The following is a 25,511-nucleotide window of genomic DNA, read 5'->3' on the forward strand; positions in this document are numbered from 1 at the left end:
GCGCCCCTCCCAGGCTTCGCGCACCATTCGCAAAGGTGAGCGCAGTGACCTTCCGTACACCAACTCGGCTGGGCTAAATCCAGTGGATTCGTGCGGCACTGACCGCAAAGCGAAAAGCGCTGCAGGCAGGCAGGTATCCCATTCGCGCTTGTTTTCATAGCACAGTCCCCTCAGGACTCGTTTGAGAACAGAGTGCCATCTTTCTACGCTGTTGCTCTGCGGATGATGGATCGAGCTATGCACTACCTTAATGCCGCATCGCTCGAGAAATGAGGTGGTGAGGACACTCGTGAAAACGCTACCCTGATCACTTTGGACCTCGGAAGGGAATCCAACTCGTGCAAACACTGACAGCAGCGAATCCACTACACTCTCGGACGTCACCTCGCGCAGCGGAACAGCCTCTGGAAACTTTGTGGCTGGGCATAACATAGTGAGGATATAACGGTACCCTGACTCTGTCACAGGAAGTGGCCCAACTACATCTATTACTAACCGGTGAAACGGCTCGGTAATGATTGGTACTAACACCATCGGAGCTTTCCACTTATCTTGCGCCTTTCCAACCCGCTGGCACGTGTCGCATGATCGTACAAAATTTTCCGTGTCCTTAAAACATCCAGGCCAATAGTATTCTTGCAACAGCCTCTGCTTTGTTTTCCTTATTCCAAGGTGACATGACCACGAGCTGCCATGGGAAAGTCGCAGTAAGTCTCCGCGGTACTTTTGGGGAACGACTAATTGGTCCCGCTCTACTCCGCGCTTATCCTTGAATAAGCGATACAGCACTCCCTTTCTCATCTCAAAAGAAATGTTCTTTGCTGTCTTAGTGGCGCGGTGGCGCTCTCTTATCTCCTGTATCTTGGGATCATTGGCTTGCTCCATAGCTAAGTCCTCTCGAGTTCCACTTAAAAGTCTCGTGAGATTACTAGAGACTGGCGGCAAGAGGTTACTCTCAAGAACGTCCTCATTCCGCGTCTCATCAAGCTCACTTTCAAGTTGACTTATCTGAGATGCCTCGCTCTCAAAGTTTTCTGACCCGCTATCTTCCGCATCGACCACTGTCTTAACTGCCGTTTCCTCCGCTGTGGAATTTTCTGGTATGAGCAGTGTAGCTAGTTCTCGCGCCTTTGAACGTGTTAAGGCCCGCACATCTCTGTCTCCGAAAATCAGAAGGCAAGCTTTGACCTTCTCGTAGTTGTCCGCGTCCTCCTTGTTTAGCCGCGCGACAACCTCCGCTGCCTCGCAGGGCAGAACCGTCAATAATCTCTGAGACCACGTGTCTCGCTGGAAGGACAGTTCTTCGCAAGTTCGCTCAAAGTTACCCAGATACAGACCGATATCCCCTGATATCACATATGGCTGCATGTACTTTGACATCTTGAAATCTGCCTCCTTGTTGAGAAGAGGTACCGCTAGCTGGGGACAATTGCCCGACCTCTTGCTCAACTCTACTTCTAATTTCCGGAGCTCAATTTCTAGCTCCCGCTTTTTTGCTTCTCTCTCAAGCTTCTCACGTTCGTGCTCCCTTTCCTCTTTTTCCCTCTCAAGTTCACGCTCTCTTTCCTCTTTTTCCCTCTGACGTTCGCGCTCCCTTTCCTCTTTTTCCCTCTGACGTTCGCGCTCCCTTTCCTCTTTCTGCTGTCTGAGCTGTTCCTTTTTTTGCCCGATGAGGTTCCATGCTTCACTGAGCTCCTCATCATCGGTTCCCAGATCAGTGATTGCCTTTATAATCAAGGGTTTTCGTGCCAAACCACTTGTATTAATTCCCAATTCCTCACACAATAGCAACAGTTCCGGTTTCTGCAGCTTTTGTAGGTCCATGATCGCTCCGAGTGTCGGCTACTTCCAAAACAACAGTGCAAACTACCAAACCTAAAGGCGTTTCAACACTTTTTACCAGTTCTTAAAATCTAATCCTGTTCTAGAACCTGGTCCACATCAGAAGAAAAGCCAAGCACTCACCCACACATGCGATCGATGTTCCGAGCTGCCCTCTTGGCCGATTGTTGCTCCTGCTTGTTGCTTGAGATGCCACCTCCGATCACAAGGTGTTGTGGCTTGTAGCTTCAGATCCACCTCCAATCACCAGATGTTGTGCTTGTAGATTCAGATCCCAACGCTGGTCACCAGTGTTGGGGCTTGTAGATTCAGATCCCACCGCTGCCACCAGTTGTCGTGACGCTGGGGCTATGGCGACCCGGCCTTCACTTGGTAGCGTGCAGAGACTCCGGGTTGAAGAAGGACTGAATCTTCGAAGTTGGTAAAATATGTACAAGCAGGTTTACTGGCACTTTGAGAAAACGTATTTACAATATTTACACGAAAAAGAAGGGTACATCAGCAAAATGGCAAGCGTTAAAAGTTCATAGCGAGAAGCGACTGGATGAGCCGTTTACCCAGGGCCCAGAGCGACATTTCGTGCTCTGCAGCGTCCTTAAAAACCCCCTATGTCCAGCCCCTCTCTGAAGATGCTGACCAACCAAATCCAGGGCACGCCCCTCAGGTATCGGCATCCAATCGAACACATCACTGCACTGATGGTCTGAAGCACTGACTGGTCCGGCATTCATTCGTTGGGCGTGATCACTTGTTGGCGGGAAAAGCTTGGGAACGGCGAGGAGAGGAGGTACATTTCTATTCTTCAGCAAAGAAACCACAGGCTGGTTCTGGGGGTTTTACTTCTCAGAAACCCGAGTGCACGTGGCGCCGCATAGGGCTCCCAACATGGTCCCTTTTCGACAATTGCAAATCTTTCCTGCATTCCCGGGAAATCACTTAATGGCCGTATGAGTCATGCTCTTCTCTTGTCCTGCACGTCAGCGGACATGTCACTCTGTCGTCTCCTTTGGATAGGAGGCATTCATCACTGGAGGATAGCACTTCTCGACTGGAAGGGTGAACAAAAGAAAGCACTTCCTGCTATTTCCCGCAGGGGGACGTTTCTTTGTGTTTTTCCAGACGTTCTCTTGACAGGGCCAATTTGGCATTTGCAGGTTGTCCACAAAGCAAAACATGCTTACAAAACAGGATTCCTGGAAACAGGCTCACTTAGAGCCAATGGACCATCACCACATATTCACAAAACTTTTCCATGCCCACAGGCGAACAATAGAGCGCGCAAATGCGGATGCTTGGTCGTAACAGTGTGTGTGTTTGCATGCGTGTGTTCGTGTTCTCAGCGTTATTTTAGAAACAGCTTGAGGTGTGTTTACGGTTAATTACTGTCATATTTTGCCTTTGGCTACAGTTCAAGTTTGCAGTGCTTCGAACATTGCAGGTTTTCCATAGAAGCCAGCCAATATTTAAAACATGAGCATTTTTAGACGAAAGAGACACCTTTTAAACAAACAATACCTTTGTTGGCGGAGACCAAAAAGCAGATTAATTAGGTTACCTACTAATTTGATCAACTGCATTCTGATAGTCAATGCTTCAACTAATATTTTTAGTTGACCATAATTGATAGCAATACATGTTTTCACAATTTAGGAAACACAATTTCCCTTGGCGCTTTGGCTCAGCAAATTGTGGCCATTTATTATAAACTCGTCATTCCAAGCCAGCCGTGCGTCAACCGAGACGTACCTCAATTGTCGCGTCACTCTTTGCCGCACATGCCGCGTCACCTTCTCTTTCTCTCCCGCGCAACCCACGGAGTGCTGGGTCGCTCGGGGCCGTAACGAGAAGGCCGGGGCGAGAAGGTCCGAAGAAGTTCAGTGGGGATGCAGCACATGGAGTGCCGTGGATCACCACCTGATCCTCACTCTGTATCCTGCGTGTCCACAATTCCCTGGTCTGAGATAAGTGCTTCGTGGAGTGACACGGGTGGATGTCGCTCTACGCCCAACTCGAGGCACGCGGATGTTGAAATGCGCGATAAATGATAAAATTTTGTTTAGCCACAGGGACGATGTACGAAATTATAAAAAGTTATATATAGCTGCAATTAAAACCTTACTCGAGATGTCTAGCATAGTTGAAAAATTTAGCGTAAATTTATTTTTCTAGCTTATTGATCAACGTGATTCATCTTTTCTCTGACTTGCAATGGTATCGTTATTCCTTCGCAAAAAATCAATCATTTTGCCTCAAAAAGTCTGTTTTTAAAAATTAGTGTCCTGCTTCCCTGTATGTCCAGCTTTCTGACACGTCGCTCTTACTAGTAAGACAATTTGCTCTTTGCACACGTTGATGGCCTAAGCTCCCGATGCATAACCTTTTCATGTTTTCGCTACACTAGAAGCGATCAAATAAATGTACGTTTATAAAAAATCACTTTGTTTGTGAAAACATTTGCAAAGCAACAGGGGTATACAGCAAAATGCAATTACAAATGACTCGGTAAAAATGGTTTCAGCTTGAAATGAGTAGCATTACTTTGTTCTGCAACCTAATTCTCCGGCTGTCAGAGTGGTCTACTGTGCAAAACCAATGGTGAGCAATTTTAAAAATAAATAGAAAAGCTACAAGCTTGCCCATGGAGCATGTAGATATATATTTAATGTTATGGTGTTTACAATGGGGGGGGGGGGGGGGGGGGTGTTCAAACTCCTTCCCGGAATTTGTGCGAATTTCCGGCCGTGGTGTACCTATTTTGGAATTTTCGCTGCTCTCTCCTTGTTCACGAGCTTGTGTGGATTCGTTTTCTGGGTTTCTTTTCGTTCTTTTCTATTGTTTTTAGCTATTCTATTCTTTTCTCTGATTTTTCTGTTTTTATTTCATAGTTGTTTTCTTCTTTTTTTCTCTCATTGAGGAGAACAAAAATGCACCAGAATTATCAATTTTTATAGCGTAGTGTTAGTTTGCGCCTGTATTGTTATTCTTCCCGTTTGGGTGCGCTGTTTTTATTACGTTCATTTAGGCGACTTGGACTACATGGGTTTCCTGCGAAAATTGCGCGATGTCAAGAGTGCTAAATCTGTATCAACGTCCTGTTTGTTCTCTGTTTGTTCAAATAAACCTAGTTGTAAGTCTGCACGTGTCCTGTTCATTACGTGTTTAGTCATCGTCTTTATTACCGCAGCGCATTATTTCAGTCATGGAAATAAATGATTCTTAAGGAACTTGACTGCTATAAAGACATACACAAACTACTAGTAACGCCGCATTTCACGGGCCATTACAATTTTCGTCGCCAATTTAAACGTTAAATCCTGCGGCAGCAATGAGTGCGCCTCTCGCCGCACCGTAAATTTAATGCTGTTTTTGATTCAGCACAAACAGAAGACCAGCCTGCACTAATGTGTGACCAGTTATTCAGCAGCTGAAAAGAGTATGATTCGCATGCATAAATCATCCCCTGAAGAGAGGCCGGGCGATAAAGGCCAACACTCATAATAAAAAAAACTCAGGAGAATCCTCTTGACAACAGCGACGGTGATGAAGCCCTGCGCGGCGAAGGCAGCCCTGTTGCCGGCCTTCAAGGACACGTGCCAACCGCTTAACGACGCCTGGTTGGGCGTGCGCCCCTTGACCCCTTCTACAACACCCGGCGGCGCAGTCGTGCCGTTTGGAGCTGGGGCCGGCAGGATCCTGTTTTCTCTCCGCCTCCCGCTGTGGGGACACAAAGGACTTTCTTCCGCGAGCGGCGCCCAGACGGACACCGGTCAGGTTCAAGGCCGGTGTCAGCCGGAAGAGGCGCGGGAGAAACCCGCGCCGTCAGTCGGGGTAGGTCGCGCCGTGATCTTCCCGCGCTGCCTCGGCGCGAAATTCGCCGGAGGAACACGTGCGCCGCGGGGATTTCCGACACAACGACGGCCCGGACTGCGCCTAGCGCCCTCGCTTGGCCGACGCCGCAGCGCGACGTCACGAATGTGCGCGCGATTCCGGTTGGCGTACAACGAAAGCGAAATGGCGTCAGGCGCGTGCTGCAGTCGGACGCGCGTGCTGCCGCCGTGCGCCGGTAGTGGGTGAACGAGAAGACGAGTCGCCGCCGCCGTGTTGTCCTACCCGAGTGAGATCAGGGATATCCACTGCTCCAGCACCGTTACATGGACCGCCATTCACTCTGTGAACGATCAAGAAACCAACACAGGATTTTTTGGGCTGGTCACTTCTGAGCTGCAGAGTACCTTCACTTGACGTGCCTCCTTGATTCGGTAAGTTACGATCGTTTGAGAACCTCTAGAGATGAGCGTATACGTAAGTACCATGGCAAAGTGGGATACGGTAGTTTAAATGTAAACCATGTGCCAACAGCGCTGCATTTTTGCGTGAACTGAATGTGACGCCACAGTTTGCCTTGCTATCAGTCAGAAATATTTTCGTTAGCCTGTCCAATTCGACATCTGCCTTCCTGGCAGAGAGCTCTTCTGTATATACGATTCGGATATCCTCGAGCACTCCTCCCATATTTGTTATAGATTATTCCACGCAACCATTTCGTATCTCTAGCAACACCGAAATATCTTTCACTTTTCTGCCTAATTCGACACTTGCCTAGCGAGCTATTGGGGATCCGTGATTCGGTTTTGCTCGAACGCTCCTCTCATATCCTGATTTGATGTAGTTTATACCGCGCAACCAGCTACGCGTCAAATCTCCCGACGGGACATTCGCTGAAGTTTGTGTTTAAAGTTTCGAACGACTGAAATGGGATTACTGTTCAAATATGCCTGGGTAAAGCATGCGGTAGTGTTTTTGACGCCGCAAGTAGCGCTATAGCCATATGCAACGAAATACTGATCGAATACAGCATCTCTAAGCAACGCAATCTTGGGCATTCCATCACGCTCTAGGCTCCAGGCATTCAGGTTCCACCGCTCATCTGGTTGCGATGTGGCACCAACAGCGTTTTCCGCAGGCGTAACAACGGAAGAAACAACAACGTTGTTTTAGGAAAATGACAAGACTGTTCAGGCGGTGAGTGTTACGCGAACGAAGAATAGAATTTTTAAAGTTTTTGTACTCTAATGTCTATCCCGCTACGGTGAAATATATCCAAAACGTATCATTTGTAAAACGTTCACGACTAGCGCGCGTGCCACGGTTCTCTGTCGGTACAAGTAACATTACCGATGCGAAAGTCACTTTGTACACCTCGCGAACTGCGGAGGCTACGCCACACATGTACGGAGGAGGAGATATCCATGTGTGCTCTGGGTGTCCTAATGCCCGCCTATCTGGTCATGCATCGCCTTTTTTTTTTTCTTTTTTTTTTTTCTCGCGCCCGCCGTGCTCGTTCCGGGCGCGCTTCGGCAACGACACGCGGACGACTCCAATCGATGCTTTGCGCAAGCTTCTTCAGCCCCTCCCCAGGCTGAAAAGGAATGTCCGCGGCTGCCAGCCATCCGGAGGGCCGCGTTACCAGCGGGCGTGAGCGCGATCGTTTCGTCTCCGTGACTTTGGGCGGATAGCCTTCGTGCGAAGGCGACCCGTTCTGCGGGCCTCCTGGCGATAACTGGGTGAGCCGACGGGCCCGCTCTGGCCTCACGCCAACGCGAAACGTCACGCCGACAAGGTAACCGCCGCTGGAGGAGAAGCGGAAAAGACGTGGCAGGAACTCGGCGGAACGGTGCTTTTCGCGCGCCCCGCTGCGCCGAACACCTTCGGGACGACGACCCTCCGGCGCTTCTCGGAAGGAGTCATCCACGAGCTTTGTTTTGCATCTGCCAAGGAATTCGCCCGCAACCAATCGGCGAAGAACTCTCAGCTCAGGGTCAACTCAAAGGACATAGTCGCGCGAATGACACGTTGTGGCCTCGTGGTTTAATTACGCGCGCCTGTGGCATGCACCGATACGCTTGCCGTTGTCACGTGAAAATCACGATTATTTGGCCCGGTCATTACAAATGAATCATCAAAAGCATCTTTTGGGCGATTTGGTGTTTTGAATCATATTCCGCGTTTCTTAGAAGCTAACCAAGCCTAACGGGCACAGATGTGATTCTTGGTAGAGTATGCTTGGCAGGTGTTGTCATGCTGGGTCACAGTGCCACACATTCAAAAGCGCAGCCCTGCACGACAGAGAAAGTGCTGTCAAATCCGTTCACGGAACAACATCGCAGAGCAACACTGCGCCGCAGTCGAGCTATGCTGGTTCGAGAAAGCACGCTGAATATCCATGCTCCCGAAATATTTACAATCCTGTGATGAAGCGCTTCAGCCTTTCGCTGTTATCCTAGTCGTCAATCTTGGCGTCTTTGCTCGCGCTTAACGTAGAGCCTGGAGTGCGCAGAAACCTTGGGAAAAAGAGCGTAATTTAGCGCAGCATCAGTGCAAAAACTGTTTCTGGACAGAAAGCTTGAATTAAATGATCAGCGGCTCTGGAGGAGTGTTTATAGAAATGCTGGGCCGGCTTGCACGATAAAGTCCGAGCTAAGTCCAAACTTAAATGGTGTCTTTAGAAAGACCAAGCTTATTTAAGACGGCTCGTGTTCCGAACGTCGAACGCTTCGGGTTCATGTTCACCAGAGTGGCTTCCCAGAACGGCCTCAGCAACCACTTGGGGCATTTTTCCTCGTAACACAATCTTAAGCCGCAAAAAGCAATGGCACGGATTTTACACAACGCAAAATTGACGGAATGTGTACATCTTACAGCAGGGACAGTGCCAGCGCATCCCTGTATTTCCCTAATTTCTCTACTTAGACACCTGGCGTCCTTGTGTCTTAACCAAGACAGCACTAGAGTCGTAATCATACAAGCGACTTATTCAAGTCAGGATTAAAGCCCAGTCTTGACTCCAGTCTTAAGCGGCCATGCTAGTGGCCTATTCTTTAGACTCCAGTTAAGTCTGGACTTAGCTAAGACAGTCTTAAGATTGTTTTGTGCAAGCGGGCCCTGGTTTTGCATCGGTAAGCAACAACAGTTCAGAACTTGAGCTTTATTTAGTGTGCATGTCTCTAGATAACGTTAGCAAGAAGACAGAACAGGCGAAAAATTGGAGGACGGTTAAGCTTCGCCTTTAAGATTGGAACGCGATAGAGTTATCGCGCCCCGTTCACACCGTCTGCTCATTTTCTTGTTGCGCTTTTAAGTGACACAAAGACGTAGTTCCCATGATACAACACTCGGTAACCTGTCCAAAGTTACACATTGTTATTTATTAATTCTTCCGGGGCGTAGAAGCGCTGCCAGCCACCTTGCCGAAACGTGCGGGCCTCAAGTTGCAGTCGTAGTTCGTCGGCGCGATGAAGATCTCGGAGGTCATGCCCTGTCTATCTTATTCCGTGCGCCACACGCATGATGGCGCTACGTGCACGCCAAGCGAAGAGGAAGTACAGCGGAAAAGTAATTTGCCACTCGCTTAACTGCGTGTTCTGTTATTCTGTAATTTACATGCTCATAATTATTATTATACTCCACAATACACTTCTCTAAGGGACATTTCTGAGACAACACCGCAATCAATAGACGCGCCTTTGTCTATTTTAAACCATTTAGCTAGCGTGGCAGAGTGGTTAGCGTGCTTGTCTCGCACCCCGGATGCCCTCCTTCGATTCCTCAGGTCGACGATATTTGCTACTCGTTTTTATTTATTAATGCTTCTAGTATTTTTCGCTCACGGCCAACGCCGGACGACGCGGGACGACGGCCGCCGACGACGACACCGACTTTTCTGCGCTACGGAGCCCTTAACGCTATCGCGTTAATAAACATGCGAGGTTAAAGCCCATATAAATGAAATGAATTCATTGCGGCTCCATAAGAAGCCCCGAGAGTCGCCTAGCTTTACGTTTTCTTTCACGAGCGGACATTCGTAAACGAGGTCGCCCTCACTAGTATAAATTAAGAAATGAAGCGAGTGGATTTCGTCTCTGACATGCGGAGCCACAGTCACTGCTTTTTTATCTATAAGGATTGATCATTAATTTACCATTTCGATCTCATTGGCTTTTCTTTTGCAACTTATAGAATTCCTTGCTACAAAGAGGGAAAACGTATTTGATTTGCGTACTCTTTTCCTATTTTTTTTAGTCATCGGCGTTTCAAACGATTTAGATATCTCCGAAAAATGCGGATGAATGAAAAGTATGAACAGCCAAGCATGCTGCATACTATACATCACGCGTTGTGATCATCGATCGATCCAGGCCACAGCACCTGTGTCGCGTGGGATGGCTCCACGCCTGTTATGCAAGGCTGGCACTCCGTGTTGTTTTCTGCATGCCAGAGCACCTGGGACAGTACGGACAGCCGTGAACCCGGTGACGCTGGCTGACGAGGACGCGCGGCGGCCGGTGCATGTTTGCGGGAGCGTCCCGCGCCCCCTTCGAGTGTACTCTGCTTTTCTTGGTTAACAGCTGCTGTCATGCGTCATCCCAGTGGCGCGCTCACACTCCTGCATACTGATGCCGCAATTGGCAATCACCGCGCTTCTCCGCTCTACACGTACTCGTAAGGAGTATATATATCTGTGCCGGTGGGGCAACCAGAGCCGGGTCCCGATCTTTTATAGGTATGTTACAGCAGGAAGTTCTGCTCCTCGCCCTCTTTCCTCGTCTTCGAAGTTGTTTACAGCTCCGCGACGAGCATCGGTATTCGCGTCTCTGGGACATAGAAGGTCGCTCGCTACAGTGCTCGGCACGCGTTGACGCCGAGGTACTTGACTCGGCGCATTGCGACGGCCGTGAAGAAGTAAGTGGTCCAGCCGCCGATATTCAGGTCGCGGTTCACTTCTTTCGACCGAGCCGCATGGGTCCGGAACTAGGAACTCCTCCACCCACCCACGGACTCGCGCCTTCGCAGTCACAACCCGCACATTCTCCACGACTGTGACGAAGGCGTAATTATTAACCGGCTTCAACATGCTGAGAGTGGCATAGCAAGGATTTTGATACACATTCTGATAGACCTTCACAGCAGGGAATTCTGAGCGGCAGTACTGGAGCCACCGTTGGGGGCTGGCCGTCAGCCGACATGCATGGCCAGTTGATGCGACAAAATACTTTCGCGTTCTCGCTATCGTGTTCTGTGCTCAAAAGCCCCCAGTTTCACAACGGCTACTTTACTCGCAACGAAATGACCACTTGAAAATAAACACCTTTGTCACCACTGTAACGATATGACATTGGCAACGACAATGGCATCGTGGGATGCATGTCGTTTGAAGCGCCATCACAGGCTCCTTGGTCTCCTCTCGTGCTAGCGGCGATTCTGCAGATTTTTTTTTCTATTACTTGACCGCCAGTTCTAACGTTTCCTTAATTCTACTTCTAGCTCCGAAGGGGTTTAGTCATCAGACATTTGTGCCGGACACGAGACAGACTCACACTTATTTCTGTCCTAAAAGATAAACTGTGTGCACAATATCTTCACCCCGTACAGTCGTAGGACACACGCTAGAGGAGACGGTCTACCCTATTCCGACGTTTCGACCGGGGTCCGAGCTTTTCAAGGAATGCCGCATGCCCTGACACAGACGCCGGACCCTGGCTGAAACGTCGAAATAAAGTATAGACCGTTTTTCTACCGTGTGTCATCTCGTTAACGTATATATATATGCGTGCGTTTGTGCGTGTGTATGTGCGTGTGCGTGCGTGTGTGTGTGTGTGTGTGTGTGTGTGAGCGTGCGTGCGTGTGTGTGTGTGTGTGTGTGTGTGTGTGTGTGTGTGTGTGTGTGTGTGTGTGTGTGTGTGTGTGTGTGTGTGTGTGTGTGTGTGTGTGTGTGTGTGTGTGTGTGTGTGTGTGTGTGTGTGTGTGTGTGTGTGTGTGTGTGTGTGTGTGTGTGTGTGTGTGTGTGTGTGTGTGTCCACCGCTATGGATGAGAGTGGCGGTGATGAACATTCTCAATGTTCGGTTATACGCGAAATGAATACCGAAGAGTGTTGAAGGTTGGACAGCCGTCGATGTAGCTGAGTTGGTAAGAGCACCGGATGTCAAGAGCACCGGAGCACTCAGAGGTCAAGAGTTCGGTTCCCACCATCGGCGCGTTGGTTTTCCTTCTACTTTGTAGTTAATTACCTTTCCCCTTAAAATCATTACAGTATGAATTCCAGTTAATAGCAACCAATACACTTTCTGTGGTCTCGCCGTCTGTTGGCTTCTTTCATTTGTGTGTATATATATATATATATCTCTTCGCGGTATTCACTGATGGCTATGAATGCAAAGGAGCTCCCTGAAGGTCATGGAGTGCGAACATCCATGCATACATGCTTTTTAATGCTGCTCGACTTGCTTCAAGGAACACGTACATAACTTGCCTGGTAAGCTTGTTGGTGGCAGCATGTAATCGACATATCATACTCGTGCGCAGTTTTCTATTAGCCTCCTTCCTAATGCTTGGGTTAACAATCACTTTATACATTGATGTTCACACCTAAGCAATGAATGTACACAGCGGCGGTCATGGCGTTACCCAGAATACGGGAGCTGGTCATTATTTATATGATTGGGATCTTATATCTGTAAATCTAGGAGACATTCAGACAGAGCGAAAGCGGCCTAATTACGCAGTCCAGGGGCGCCCTGCACGCTCAGTCCAGTGATGTCGAAAATTTGAGGACATCTTTCTTTACTGCATGCGTGCGTGGCGCTGCCTCGTGCAAATTAAAGCTCATATTCCTACAACAGAGATTCAACGTTGAGGGGCATACACAGGAACAATTTAAGCGAACACTGAAGATGAGATTGGTAGACTCCACTAGACATCGTATGTATTTTAATCTGCTCAGGGCAGCGGATTTGGAACGGATAGAGCGCGTACGCGGACAGTAGAAGACAGTGTGCGTGCATGTTCGCCAAACACTAAAATCGGTACATCGCTTTTAAATCGATGCGTAATTGACTATTCCCATCGTAGCAATTGTTGCTCCGGCATTGTTTACTTAGCAATCTGCAAATCGCTTGCGTTTACGGCAGGCTCCAGACTTCGCGTCGTTCCATTACACCATAGCTCTGTGGCAGAGACCTCGCATTGTAGACATCGAGCTCTTGGCGAAGAGTTGCTTGAGACTTTTCCTAGCATTTCCATTGCCTGAACGGAACATGACAAGCAGAGGAAGCGTAGCAAAAATACTTGGACTAGCGCCGCGCCTAATTAACGTCCTTGCACTCATTCTCAGCAGCATTTGCACAGGACGTGCTGCAGCGCCGCGGGCTTTCTCGCCGACCTTGGGTGCTCAGGCAAACCTACGATCAAGAGGCGCATCCATCAACAGGCGCGCCTCTTTCTGTTTCGTTTTTTTCTGCTCTCTACGCACAAAGACTCGGATGCCCGCGAGCGTTATGTGCGGCGAATATCGGCAGCAGGTTCTCCTTGAAAAATAACAGCTGGCTCCCGCGTCTCAAGCACGATGTAGTGTGTCATAAAATGGGGCTGGAACCGCAACACGAAGCGCACTGGCTTTAGCATGGATGATATTCCAATGGATATTCCACGCGAATTTTGAGAAGGGAACTTCCGCGCATTCATTGCAATGACGAGCATTAAGTTAACTTTAGGGAGGTGTGTAATTTTGCCTCGTACACTGCCTCATTGTGCCCGCTACGGTGTTGCAAACTGCATGTTTTAAGGTTTGAAATTCCCGTCAATTTTCAGGTTAGCTTCCTTCTGATATTTTCTGCGAAATATGTCTGGGCAGGGGGAAATGATTTGGCATTCTTTGTGCCCTCACAGTATCTTTGAATAAGAAGTAATAACAACGATATTGAATCTGTGTACTGTTCTGCCCTGCACAACAAAACAGATGCACCGTCTGGACGCAGAAATGCTGAGGGCACCCTTAATGGTGCACAAAAGACGTCAACATCATTAATACACCACGCAACCTATAAATTGTGAACGGCTGCAAGGATGTAGAAGCACAGCGCGTCGGAAACGTTTGTGAGGGTTTACGGTGCTCTAACACTTCTTTAAAAGCTTTCCATTTTCATCAAGCTTTCTTTTGATACATATCTAGGTATCGAGCTTTCCGGCCGAAGAGTACCTGTAGACTCCAAACTTGCAGCCGGGACAGCGGTTTTCACCCCATGATTTGGTGGACAGCTGAATTGTTTTAGCTGAACTGTTAAGGACCTTGGCTCCGTTTGGGAGCTCAAGCTCGAACCTTCACGAAAGAACAAGCTCGAACCTTCACTAAGGCGAAAGCCTTCCTTCCCTAATATAGGCGGAAAAGTGACGTAATCAGAGCATGCCACAGCGAGCTGTAGATATCGTGTGTGGACAGGGCATCTGCACATTGTACTGAGATTTATTACTAATACAAAAAGAAACATCTGACAGCTCCAGAAATCAAAACTCGATCTCCTGTGTCCGTCGCGAGAGCGCTAACCACTACTCCACGCTGACCTTTTATTTATTTATTAACCACTTCGTGCTAACGTGTCCATAACTCTCTTTGTCTGGCGTAAGGATGCCCGAGGGTGTTGAGGAAAAGGAGAAAAAGATGACTGCTTGTTTGATAAGTAACGTAAATTCGTAAGTAAAAAAAATGGAATGGAAAAGAAAGCAAAAAAAATAATAAAAATCACAAACACAAACACAGAACTAAAATGCGGAGAAATGAAAGTTAATAACAAGAAAATTGATATAGAAATCAGATTAGCCATGTAAAACAGAATAAAAGCAACGCAATTAAAGTAAAAGTAAAGGTGTGTACAAGTCGGAAAAACATGGAAAAACATGGAAACACAGAAGGAGCACGTAATGAAAATAGGTCCCGTGGTTAACTTTCTGGCGTCTCAAAAACTGAGGGCCCTTCTGTCCGATAAAAAAGGGTTTTTCGTGAATATGCCAGATGACACGTTCAAGGAAAAATCGAGAGTAGCCATCAACAAGAATTTCAAGCGTGTAAATGCCACGGTAAACAGGAATAAGACAAAGGCTTTACAGTTACTGAGCAGTCAGGAACTGGAACGCTTGTATTCTTCAGTAAAAAGTGCAAAAGTCAACTCTTTAGAAATATTTTTTGCCGCTAAGACGCATAAGCCGGACATTCCATTTCGATGCATTGTTACTGAGAGAAACACATGGCGATATGCGGTGTCAAAGTTTTTGCAGCAGCGTTTTGGCATGCTGACAATAGAGGATCCTTTTCGATTGTCGGATTCCACCGTTCTTGTCGATTATCTGTCGTGTCACAACCCAGGCTCCTGTAAAGCCTTCAGCATAGACGTTCAAGACCTATACTATTCGCTTCCGCATGAGCATCTCTTGGTTTGGGTTCAAAAAATGTATAACGAATGACAATGACGAGCAAAACTTTATTCGCAATGTTGGCATTTTTGTGGCATCTTTTCTGGAACTGTTGTCATTATACCTGCAATCCACCTTTTTTCTGTTTGAGGGTGAATTGTATTTAGAAAAAGCAGGCGTGTGCATTTGGTCGAGTGTGGCAACAATTTTAAGTAAAATTTATCTAAATAATGTTGACAAAGCCATTAATAATAATGTGGCTCCCTTTGTAAAAAAAAAAAAAAAGGTTTCAGATACGTGGACGATTGCCTTCTGTTTGTAGAAGTGTATGACCTTTCAAAAGTGCGTCGAAGACATTCTAGAAATTTTCAATACTGCGGAAATGGCCTGAACTTGACATTCGAAACCCCGTCTTGTGATTTTCTTTCCTTTCTTGCTTGACTAAAGATGAAGCGCACAGGAAACACAGGAAGTTTTGTTAAACTATCTTTCCTTTCTGGATTTAAGGTTGAATTTAGGGCTAATTCACGTCTGCTGGGCGTTTGCACCAAAATCTAAGAAGCATTTTCTCAATTTTAAATCTGGCCATTCGAAATTCGTTAATTGGAGCATAGCTGTGTCATGCATAGGGTCAGCAACTGTCAAATCCTGCGACCATGCCATCAAGCATAGCTTCAAAGATCAGATACACAGATTCAGGTCAGCAGGCTTCCCCGACGACGTAATCTTGCTTGCTTGCAACAAGGTCCTGAAAAACGTAAAGGCCTCTAGAATACGAGAGGATCCTGAGACACCCCGTAAAAAGAAAAATATTGCTGTCATACCGTATGTGCATGGAATTTCGCATCGCCTACGGCAAGTTGGACATAGGTATGGAGTACAGGTCATGTTTTCTGCGCCCATAAAACTTGGCAGCATTTGCGCTAAGGTAGACCAAAAAATAAATGACAAAAAATGATCTGCAGGCCGTGGGGGATGCCAGGTAAAACATAATGTAGCTTTTCTTCCGTGCACAGAAGGAGTAGTGTACAGAGTGCCTTTTACTTGCGGCAAAGATTACATTGGGCAATCAGGAATGTGTCTTAACACAAGGCTAAGAGAACATAAAAACTCCCTAGAAAAAACCCCGTCATCGAACCTGGCACTACACCACAAGGAATGTATTCAAAAGCCCCCTTTGCACCCTCCTTGCACTCGCCTGTTCAAAAAAACTACACTGTTGTACAAACGCAGGGAGAAATCAACACGAGAATTAAAAGAGGCCTATTTTATTCACAAGAATTCTGACACATGCGTGAGCACCCCATCTGTTAACATCATCCCCGAGAAATCTCATATCTTGACGAAACTGGTTAAATTGAAATATTGTTTTATCAGCGAACATGCGCGCTTTGTTGTCAGAACATTTTTGTATATATTCGTGTTTTTACAATAAATCATACAGTTGATAGTCAGCGCTGCTTCCTTCTACTCGCTTGTCCTATGTTTGTTGCGCTGTGTATTTTAAAAAAATGATGCACCAACTAGCTCAACTCTCAGTTTTATAGGCCAGGAACTCTCGCTGCGTTCGCATTTCTGCACGCAAGGAGGCTTAGGCGCATCCCTGCAAACTACCCGCATGTTTTCCACTGACAGCATCGTGTACTGTACGACAGTGCATGCAGGCTTGTCCCGCTATGGGCATATTTTGTTTTTCCTGATTGATGTTTTTTTTTTCAAAATGGCGCTTTCAAAATGATGGCGTGAGCATCATGTGAACATCATATATACCTATGCAACTCTACTGGGTACTGAGGCAAGACATGCCGGGAAAACTGCATCTGAGCAATGTAATTCTAGATGAAGGCGCCGTAATTCTAGTGCGTATTGTGAAGGGAGTAAGTAGTTTTTCGTATTAAATGTCCACTTCCGCTTTGGATGCACGCACCAGAAACACGACAGGCATTTTATAAACTATTTGTTACTCGAGCCGCTGAATAGTAATCGTCAAGCTGTGAAGCTGCTAACCAGTCCTGTGCTGCCGTAACTCTCGCACCCCAAGGTGTGGTGGTACAGGCATGCTTTGCACTAACTTTCAGGGGTGCCATGATGTGAGTTAGAGACACTGCAGTGCACCCTTCAGGGTACAATTTTTTTAGAGAGCACACTCTGTGGTGTTCTTCGTCCATTCGGTAATGACAAAGACTAGACTGAGAGCAATGTTTTAATAGCGAAAAGACTAGGCCGCCCTGTCCAGCTTTCATGAACTAAAGCTTAATTCCCCGTTAAATGACAGACGCACGGTGGGACGAACGACGCCATATCATCTCCGCGCCCTGTTACTCTGCATCGCTGTAAGTAATCAACCTTCATGTCATTGCGTATAAAATTATGGCCTTTTGTAATCCTGGTCCACGAAACAAGTAAAAAACTGTGTGACAAGGTCGCTGATAAGCAGCAGCAACAGCAGCAGCAGCAGCAGCAGCAGCAGCAGCAGCAGCAGCAGCAGCAGCAGCAGCAGCGTCGCTCTTCATGTGAAGGTCAAGATTTCTGCTTTGCGAGCTGCTTATATGGCATTGTAGAGATCGATAACTGACAATGAGCCGACCGTCTTCGAATCGTGCATGAGTTTGAGTCGCATAATGCGCGAAAGCATATACCCAGTTTCATTTCGCTGCTGCAAGGGCATACTTTCATACTGCTGCGCAGCGAAATGGCGCAATGAAATGGCAGTAGGTAGGTCATCGCGGCACCTCCGTACTCGGGGGAAGACAAAAGCACGCACTCGCGGCGGCGGCTGTGAAGAAAGCAAAGCGCACCTTTACGCTGCTGTGAAGGATAAAGTTTCGGAATTTCGTCACGATTACTTTGCAGCGGCCACTGCGACGCAGGCGCTGTAGGAAGCATATTTATTGTGGCTCACAGGTGTCCGGGAAGTACAAGTCGTCACATTTCTTTTACGACCTCGTGCAGTATGAGAAGGTCTTATAGGGAATTTACGGGGTCGCAGCGGAGCACCCAAACAGAACGACAAGCGTGGCAGGCGTCTCAAATCGAACAGACTGCCGTGCGTGCGCACCATGCACGCGCCGTTCAACTTTTTTTTTCTTCTTTCGCTGGCTTTTAACGCCGATCTTAGCGCCTCAGCTTTACAGCGTCGCTGTGCGCTGCAGGGCCCCCACCCAGACGGAACGGTGAAATGTACGTGCCGACGGGGCAGGGATAGGGTGCCACGCGGCAGGCAGGTCGGCAGATAAGCCAGCAAGCCAGCCAGGATAATAGCCAACTTTGTCGTCTTGTTGAGGACACGGTACGGGCCGTCGTATGGTGGGTAAGATACCACGTCTTGCCTTAGAAAAACGTGCGTCGAGGACGCAAGGTCCGGGTGCACGAATACCTGACGGTTAGTTGATCGAGGCGGGACTGGTCTAAAGTGTTGAATGCAGCCCTGAAGGCGTTGAAGATACTGCAATGGCTGGAAGGAGGGAGCCGAAAGAACTCCGGGAAGCCGCCAGGGTGCACTGTGGACGAGTTCGGCCGTCGAACAGTTATGGTCACAACGAATAACGGCGCGTAGGCCGAGAAGCGCCGTAGAAAGGTGGTCAGCCCAATGCTCACGATCAAGGCAAGCAGTGAGGGCAGTCTTGAGCTGACGATGGAGCCGCTCGACCATGGCACAGGAATGGTATGTTGTGGTGCGGCAGTGTTTAGTGCCGAGCAGACGGGTGAGGGTAGTGATGAGGGCGCATTCTAGCTGGCAGCCGTGATCCGTGGTAACAATGCCGGGCCGCCGAAGCGGGAAGCCCATGCTGAAACGAAGGCTTTGGCAACTGTTTCCGCTGTAATCTCCAGATGGACACTGCTTCGGACCAATGAGTGAAGCGGTCGATCATCGTCACAATGTACCGGCAGCCATTAGAGGGAGGTAGCGGTCCAACCAAGTCAAGATGAACGTGGTCAAAACGACAATCAGGTGGCAGGAAAGACTGGGGTGGAGTATTTAATATGGCGGTTCACTTTGGCGGACTAGCAAGCAAGGCACGAGCTGGCCGGGCCCACCGGCGAACGTCGGTGTTAACGTTCGGATAGACATACCGCTGGGTGACGAGGCGCTGTGTGGCTCTTATGCTGGGATGGCACATGTCGTGAAGTGAATGAAAAATGGTACGACGAAAGGCCTCCGGGATGAATAGACGCGATAGAGCAGATTACATGTTGCACCAGAGTAGTCCTGTCACAAGCGGATGAGGCACGAGTGCAGACGGAGGGCACGGCCGGGGGGATCACGCAGGGCCTGAAGCACAGGGTCTCCTAGCTGCGCCTCGGCTAGACATTCTCAGTTCACAGCTTATGTAGACACGTCGATGGAGGTAATGCGTGAAAGGGCATTAGCCGCCTCATTGTCGATGCCTATGATGTTCCGAATATCTGTGGTGAATTCCGATATGTAGGCCAGCTGATGAAGTTCGCGGGCAACGTAATCGGAAGAGTTCGTACGGAACACATACGCCAGAGGCTTATTATCCGTAAGAACGTAGAATGGCTGGCCCTCCAAGAAGTGGCGGTAATGTTGAATTTTGGAGTAGATGGCGAGCAGCGCACAGCAAAATACGCTGTAGCGAGCCTCGCCAGGTTGGCGCTTCCGACAGAAGAAACCCAGTGTGTGCTACACGGAGCCGATTTTCTACTGGAGAACAACAGCAATGGCCACGCTGGAAGCATCCACCACGATACGAGTGGGCGCGGAAGTCTAAGGGCGGACGAGAAGGAACGAATCGGCGAGGGCTTGTTTTGCAGCCGTGAAATCAGTCTGAGCTTCAAAAGACCAGGAAAGCGCGGAGGAGGAAGATTTGAATGTGCTAAGAATGTTGATCAGGGGGTGAAGAAGCTCGGCAAAGTGCGGGATAAAGCGTTGGGAAAAATTCACTATGTCCAGGAACTCGCGGAGCTTGCGTAGGGTAGTGGGTGCTGGGAAGTCTTTAACAACTTGGATGTGAGAAGGCAATGAACGAATTCCTTGTGTCGAGATGTGGTGGGCTAGGAGCTCATGCTCAGAGGAGCCCGAAACACAATTCTGGGCGTTGACGACCAAGCCAAATTTTCTGAGACGTTGAAAGAGTTCCCGAGATGACGCTCGTGATCTTGTGGAGTACGACTCGCGACGGGGATGTCGTTGATGTAGGAAAACGCAACCGGGCGTCTGCGCATCACTTCAGCGATAAATTTCTGGAAAGTTTGAGCTGCGTTGCGTAGCCCAAAGGGCATGCACACGAGCTCAAACTTTCCAGAGATTTATCGCTGAAGTGATGCGCGGAGCGTGCTCAAGCAGGCCGGAGGGTGTAATGATGGCAGTCTTCTGGATATCAGCCGGTTCAACAGAGATTTGATGGCACGCTTTTAAACGGTCCACTTTACTAAAGATCTTCCATTCCTCCAGGTGTCCAGTCAACTTTTGGATGTGTGGAAGGGGATAGCTGTCGTGGATCGTGTGAGCGCTGAGAGCAGTCGCCGCACGGACGCCAGTCACCAGGTTCTTTTTTGGGCACCAGATGGAGCGGCTCAGCCCAAGTGCTGGACGAAGGCTGAATAATACCCAGCTGGAAGATGTGGTTGGATTCCCGTTTAGCAATCGCCAGAAGCTCACCGCAGAGGCGGCGCGGACGATTGATGCTCGTTGGGCTAGTTAGTTAATCATGACTTCAATAACAGCGCAGGTAGAAAGAAGGGACGAGAAGGCACAAGAGAATAAAGCGCTGCGTCGAGCTGCGACTGATGGACCACGCGTGACAATGTGGTGGGTTATACCATGCTTGGGTGGTTAGTGGAGATTACAAGGTCACGTTTTATTTTCTGTTTTCGGCGGCTGGGAACGCCTATTTCAGCGCCTCCGCTTTACAGCGTTACTGTGCACTATAGTCTCATTATTCCGACAAACCAGGAGCTTTGACATGTATGTTCAAAATTACCGGAACGGCACGAAGACACATGTGTTTAAAGGTATACACGAAAAGAAGGCTGTTCTACTATTCGAATATTTCTTGCGGCTAACATTGCAAGCTTGATTTAGTATAACTCTCCAGCAACGCTCTGAACATATAGAGCAAAGGAGCTGCAACAGAAAGACGCAGCAAAGAGATGGCCATGCTTCGCGGTTGAGTCGTTGAAAGGTTATTTGTGCGTGTGGTGTTTTCGTCAGACTGCCGTAGAAAGAGTCATCAACATGTGTTCATCACTGCACTCTATCGCACATGCGGTAAGTTGGAGAAGTGGTCGCCAGAATATCTCTACAGCCAGCCCATCTATCCAGAAACGTTCCCCAGTAGCCGGTCGGATGAGTTCGCTGCTGGTTCGGTCACCTTTTAGATTCATCACTGATACACGACCACCAGGCACTGGCAGAGCGGCAGAGCCCGCTTGGACACTGCATGCGACCCAGCTAATTCTCGCGAGGAGATCGATAAAATTCGTGCGTGCCTTGTTTATTTCTTGTCGGGTTACAAAATGTAGTGCAACGTTCACTTGGCGCTTGCGTCTGAGCAGTTTAAATGTATGCGAACAAAACGTTAGGAACAACTTTGGCTTCCTAAGAAAATATGCACCATAACACCTACATACGCAGGAAAACGGTCCGCTAGAATTGCAAGTGCTGCCAGAATCACGCATCGACTAAAATGAAAATAAATGAAAGTATCCGAAGCAGAATACTTTACGCTTTAATTCTGACACTTTTCTTGCGTCCTGTATAATGGCAATTCCGAAAACAAGCGTTTTCCTGCTATCAATCGTTTCCGCCGTAAAGCGGGAACAGAAACGAAGACGAAGTGCAGGCGCAGAAATAACAATATTTTGCGAATGTGCGTAAATCGCCATCATGGCTGCATACCCGCATACTGGTGTGGCTTTGGGGGATAATGGCGTCCCACGCGCATACTCATGTTGGGAGGCGCAGCAACCTCCTCTTTCGATAAGACTTGGACGTCTTTGTAAATCGCGCGCTCGAGTACACAAAACCGAGTGAATATTAAAAGTTCGTGGTGTGTACTGTACACCAGGTAGCCAAGACTTTTCGAAAGCTTTCCACTAACCTCCGGTGTTGGTATGGCGCTTGGAAACAAGTGGACAAGAAAGAACGCGGGCAAATATTTTCTAACTGTACTCGGCTTACAACACCAAGATAGATATATAACACAGACTTTGTTTTAAACCACGACACAATTAAGGCCCGAACTGAGCGTGCATCCGAGGGTAAATCGGCTGCTTAAGAGTACCGAGACATTTACGAACACAGTAGCCCTCTTCTCTGTACACCAACCCTTGCTTACTGTTCAGTGCTTTAAAAAGTCACCGGGAACAAGAGTTTCGCACGGTGTGCCAACCTTAAATGCGCTGGAAGACTACTGTGTTTCATACTGGCTCCAATGTTGCAGCTTCATTGCGGGGGATAGGATTATCTCGTTTACGTCGTTACGGCTGTCTTGGCTTCATAACAGCGGACCTGGGAGCTCATTGACGTTTTCTGCGTCTCATGTCTGCTCGCGGCGTCGAAACATGCCACGTCGTTGCGATGCCAGAGCATAAAGGTCGTCAAGCGGGCCCCACAGCACTGCAGTGCCGCTGTCCACGATCCATTTCTTCTCCTCTGGTTATGTGCAACGCAGCCGTTTCTGGCAAGTAGACACTTTTGGCTTTAGCTTCGCCAACCAGGACGACAGTGCGACAAGCGGCACAGCCTCCCTTGTAGGCGCGCGCTGGTCCGCCGAATGCAAAATGCGTTTGAATATTCGAGCCGTCTGGTGCTGTAAGTAATGAAGACAGAAGAGAAGGACGCGTAGCGGCTCCGCTTTAGCTTACCAAACCCTTTGAAGCCTAGGGATTGCTCAGGACAACCTTCAAAAAGTTGTAAGAGCCAGTATAAGCTGTAGTGATCGTTGTAAGACGGTGTACAGTGTCAGCACAGAGACCATCTCCGCCTCCGTAATGCACACAGTGCCGAGGAAGCTGTTTGGAAACTGGCAATTAACCATGCTTAGTGCTCGCAGTCTCTTCTGTCCCTGGGTCGCGGAAGCACATTGATGGGGCCGCAAGCGAACAACCGGAGTTCTTTATTCTATTTTCACCTCCTCCCTCAAATAAGTTTTTCGTTTCTATTTCTTTTACAGCAACCAAACCATGCGGGATGGTGAACGCCGTAACCGTTCTAGTCCGATTAGAGTAAATGAAATCCTCAGTCCGTGGCAAAGTGAAAAAAAAAAAAAAAATCCGTTGGGTACTTTATTAATTATACGTAGAATGGGGCGTGAAATCATTCTCATTACGCCTGTTTAGCTGGGAGTCAATAGCTTTTTGAAGCCTAGTAAATATGCCTGTAAAAAGCTGCGGTGAGCAGAGCGGCAACGAATTCCTAGTGGAGATATTACTTTTATTTTGTGTTTAATTCATTCCATTTTCTTCATATTTCGACAGATTTAACACGCTGCTGAGTTTCTTGTGGCACTGCTTCCATATCTATTTGATTTCAATTTTTTTTTTTAACAGTGACAGCTCTGAGTCCCTCGTTCAGCAGGAAATCCGGCGCTCGCTGCCCCACCGGCGTTCGGCGTCCGGTCGCAGGAATCTTAATTGGTTGGCAGGGTCATGACGTCGTAGGCACATGGCCTAGTGCGGGAATTTCAAAACCACCCGGACGTTCACGTGAAGTCTCATGCCACGCTTTGAACGAAAGCGATTAACACATTTTGTGCAGTGTAATTGATAGTCGCTGTATGTGTCCGATGGTTGGCTGTATAAAGAATAGCCTAAAGACAATTTAAATTCTCTTGACCTATGAGATGTTACTCTAGAAACTCGGAAGTGTTAATACTTCTAGGCCAGGCAAAGGACTCTAGACGGGGTTTGGAACAAACGGAGGTTTTAGTGTATGTCGCGTGATATTGCACATACTGTTGCTCGGTTTGATTTAAAATGTGGAACGTCCCAAAGTCAATCGGACAATGAAGAATCCCTCAGTGAAGGGTTTCGGAAATTCAGACGAGCAGGGGCCATTTGACGTGCGCTCATATACATATTTAAAACGCGCAATTTACGGGCGCCTTGCTATTTCGCCCCAATTGAAAAGCGGCTGCCGCAGCTGGGGCTGAACACGCTTCTGAAGTCGAACGCGCTAATCACTGAGCCACCGTTGCGGGAAACGCAAACTGCTATCTTACGACAGAATGCTAATGTATACATGTGTAATTAGAGAAGCGTAGGCCACTATCCTGTTGCTGCGGCATTAACCTGTATGCGTTCTGGAGCAGCGAAAAGGCTGTCCAACTGCTACGCAGATTTTGCAAAGTATACGGACTGGTTTTCGGTTGACAGAGGCTATGCTCCGCCTTTGCCCGTCTGCAGTGTCGAACATTGGGCAAAGCTTCTTGAATACGAAAATAAATGGGTGCTGTCAAATATTTTGGCCGTCCAGATGCCCGATACTTTTGGGGAGACTACAGCTGGTGGTGGACAATGTACGTGCTCTGGGGACACAAGGCAGATTGACTGTTGTTTCGAGATCACAGAGACTAGAAAACGTCGGATAATTTAACGTTGCCAGGTCAAATGTGAATAAGGTCCGGTAGCACCTCGTTTTTCACTTCAGTTTCGGTTTCTGTTCAAAGCCCGATTTTCAGATAAAAGACTGCTTCAGATAAAGGTATGCGAAATCGGTGAGTAGTGACGTTATTGGTAGCGGACTCTTAATTTTTTTAGGCCGCCTAACTCAGCTTAGGGCAGTCTGACAGGGGCGTATTTTGGGTCCATCGCACACAGATGGAAGTTGTTTAGGAAGACGGCACAGCGCGAGAGAGCGGCAGTTAAAGACGCGTTATTATCGGCAGCGGCAATGACGTGGTATCTCCTTTATGTGGCCAGTGTAGCAGAAACCGGCTGCCGCAGGTTTGAAAGACATTCGCGGCTAGAAAGGGTGTTATTTTAGCCTATTTTTGCCTTAGCTAGCGCTTGGCAACTATATACTACCTGCCAGAGTCCGAGGACCGGGCAAACGTCGGCAAAGTGGTCGACGTGATTTCTAACTGCCTGCCAATTACGACCCCTTGGCAACAATTAAGCACAAGGACTGCACAAACACATATTGGCCATATCTGCGAACGCAGGCTCAAGTTTTCAGAGCATTAAAAGAGCACTTTTCAGTGCTTTCTCTAGAACGCCCAGAATTGAGAAAGAACTGAGTTAGATTTTGGAGCCACTCTCTCCCCTGCCCGAATTTCCTTAGCATGCGCTAATGCAGTCTGCTGATTTTTTTGTGTTCTTTCCGTGTGCAATAAACGTCTGTGGAAGACTAGCGGGCTATCCCGTCTTTTGCTTTTTGTCGCTGCCCCTTGTCTTTTTCCACTCTAGCTGCAACGTCGCAGTAACTCGCACAGTTCAGCAGCAGCCACTGCGGTCTCTTAATTTC

At 48.1% G+C, this 25,511-nt stretch overlaps 1 protein-coding gene across 1 annotated transcript in view; it reads left to right on the forward strand.

Moving 5' to 3' along the window:
* The first annotated feature begins 5,843 nt into the window (after nucleotides 1–5,843).
* The window catches only part of LOC146200516 (dual oxidase maturation factor 1-like), an 84,166-nt gene continuing 64,498 nt past the window's right edge, over nucleotides 5,844–25,511 (forward strand). Inside the window, exon 1 of the mRNA XM_084595544.1 lies at nucleotides 5,844–6,101. The gene's annotated coding sequence lies outside the window, so the exon portion shown is untranslated. The remainder of the gene's footprint in view (nucleotides 6,102–25,511) is intronic.

Source organism: Amblyomma maculatum, chromosome 2 (genome assembly GCF_055883805.1).
Source record: "Amblyomma maculatum isolate TAMU_Amacu chromosome 2, ASM5588380v1, whole genome shotgun sequence".
Classification (NCBI taxonomy): Eukaryota; Metazoa; Arthropoda; class Arachnida; order Ixodida; family Ixodidae; genus Amblyomma; species Amblyomma maculatum.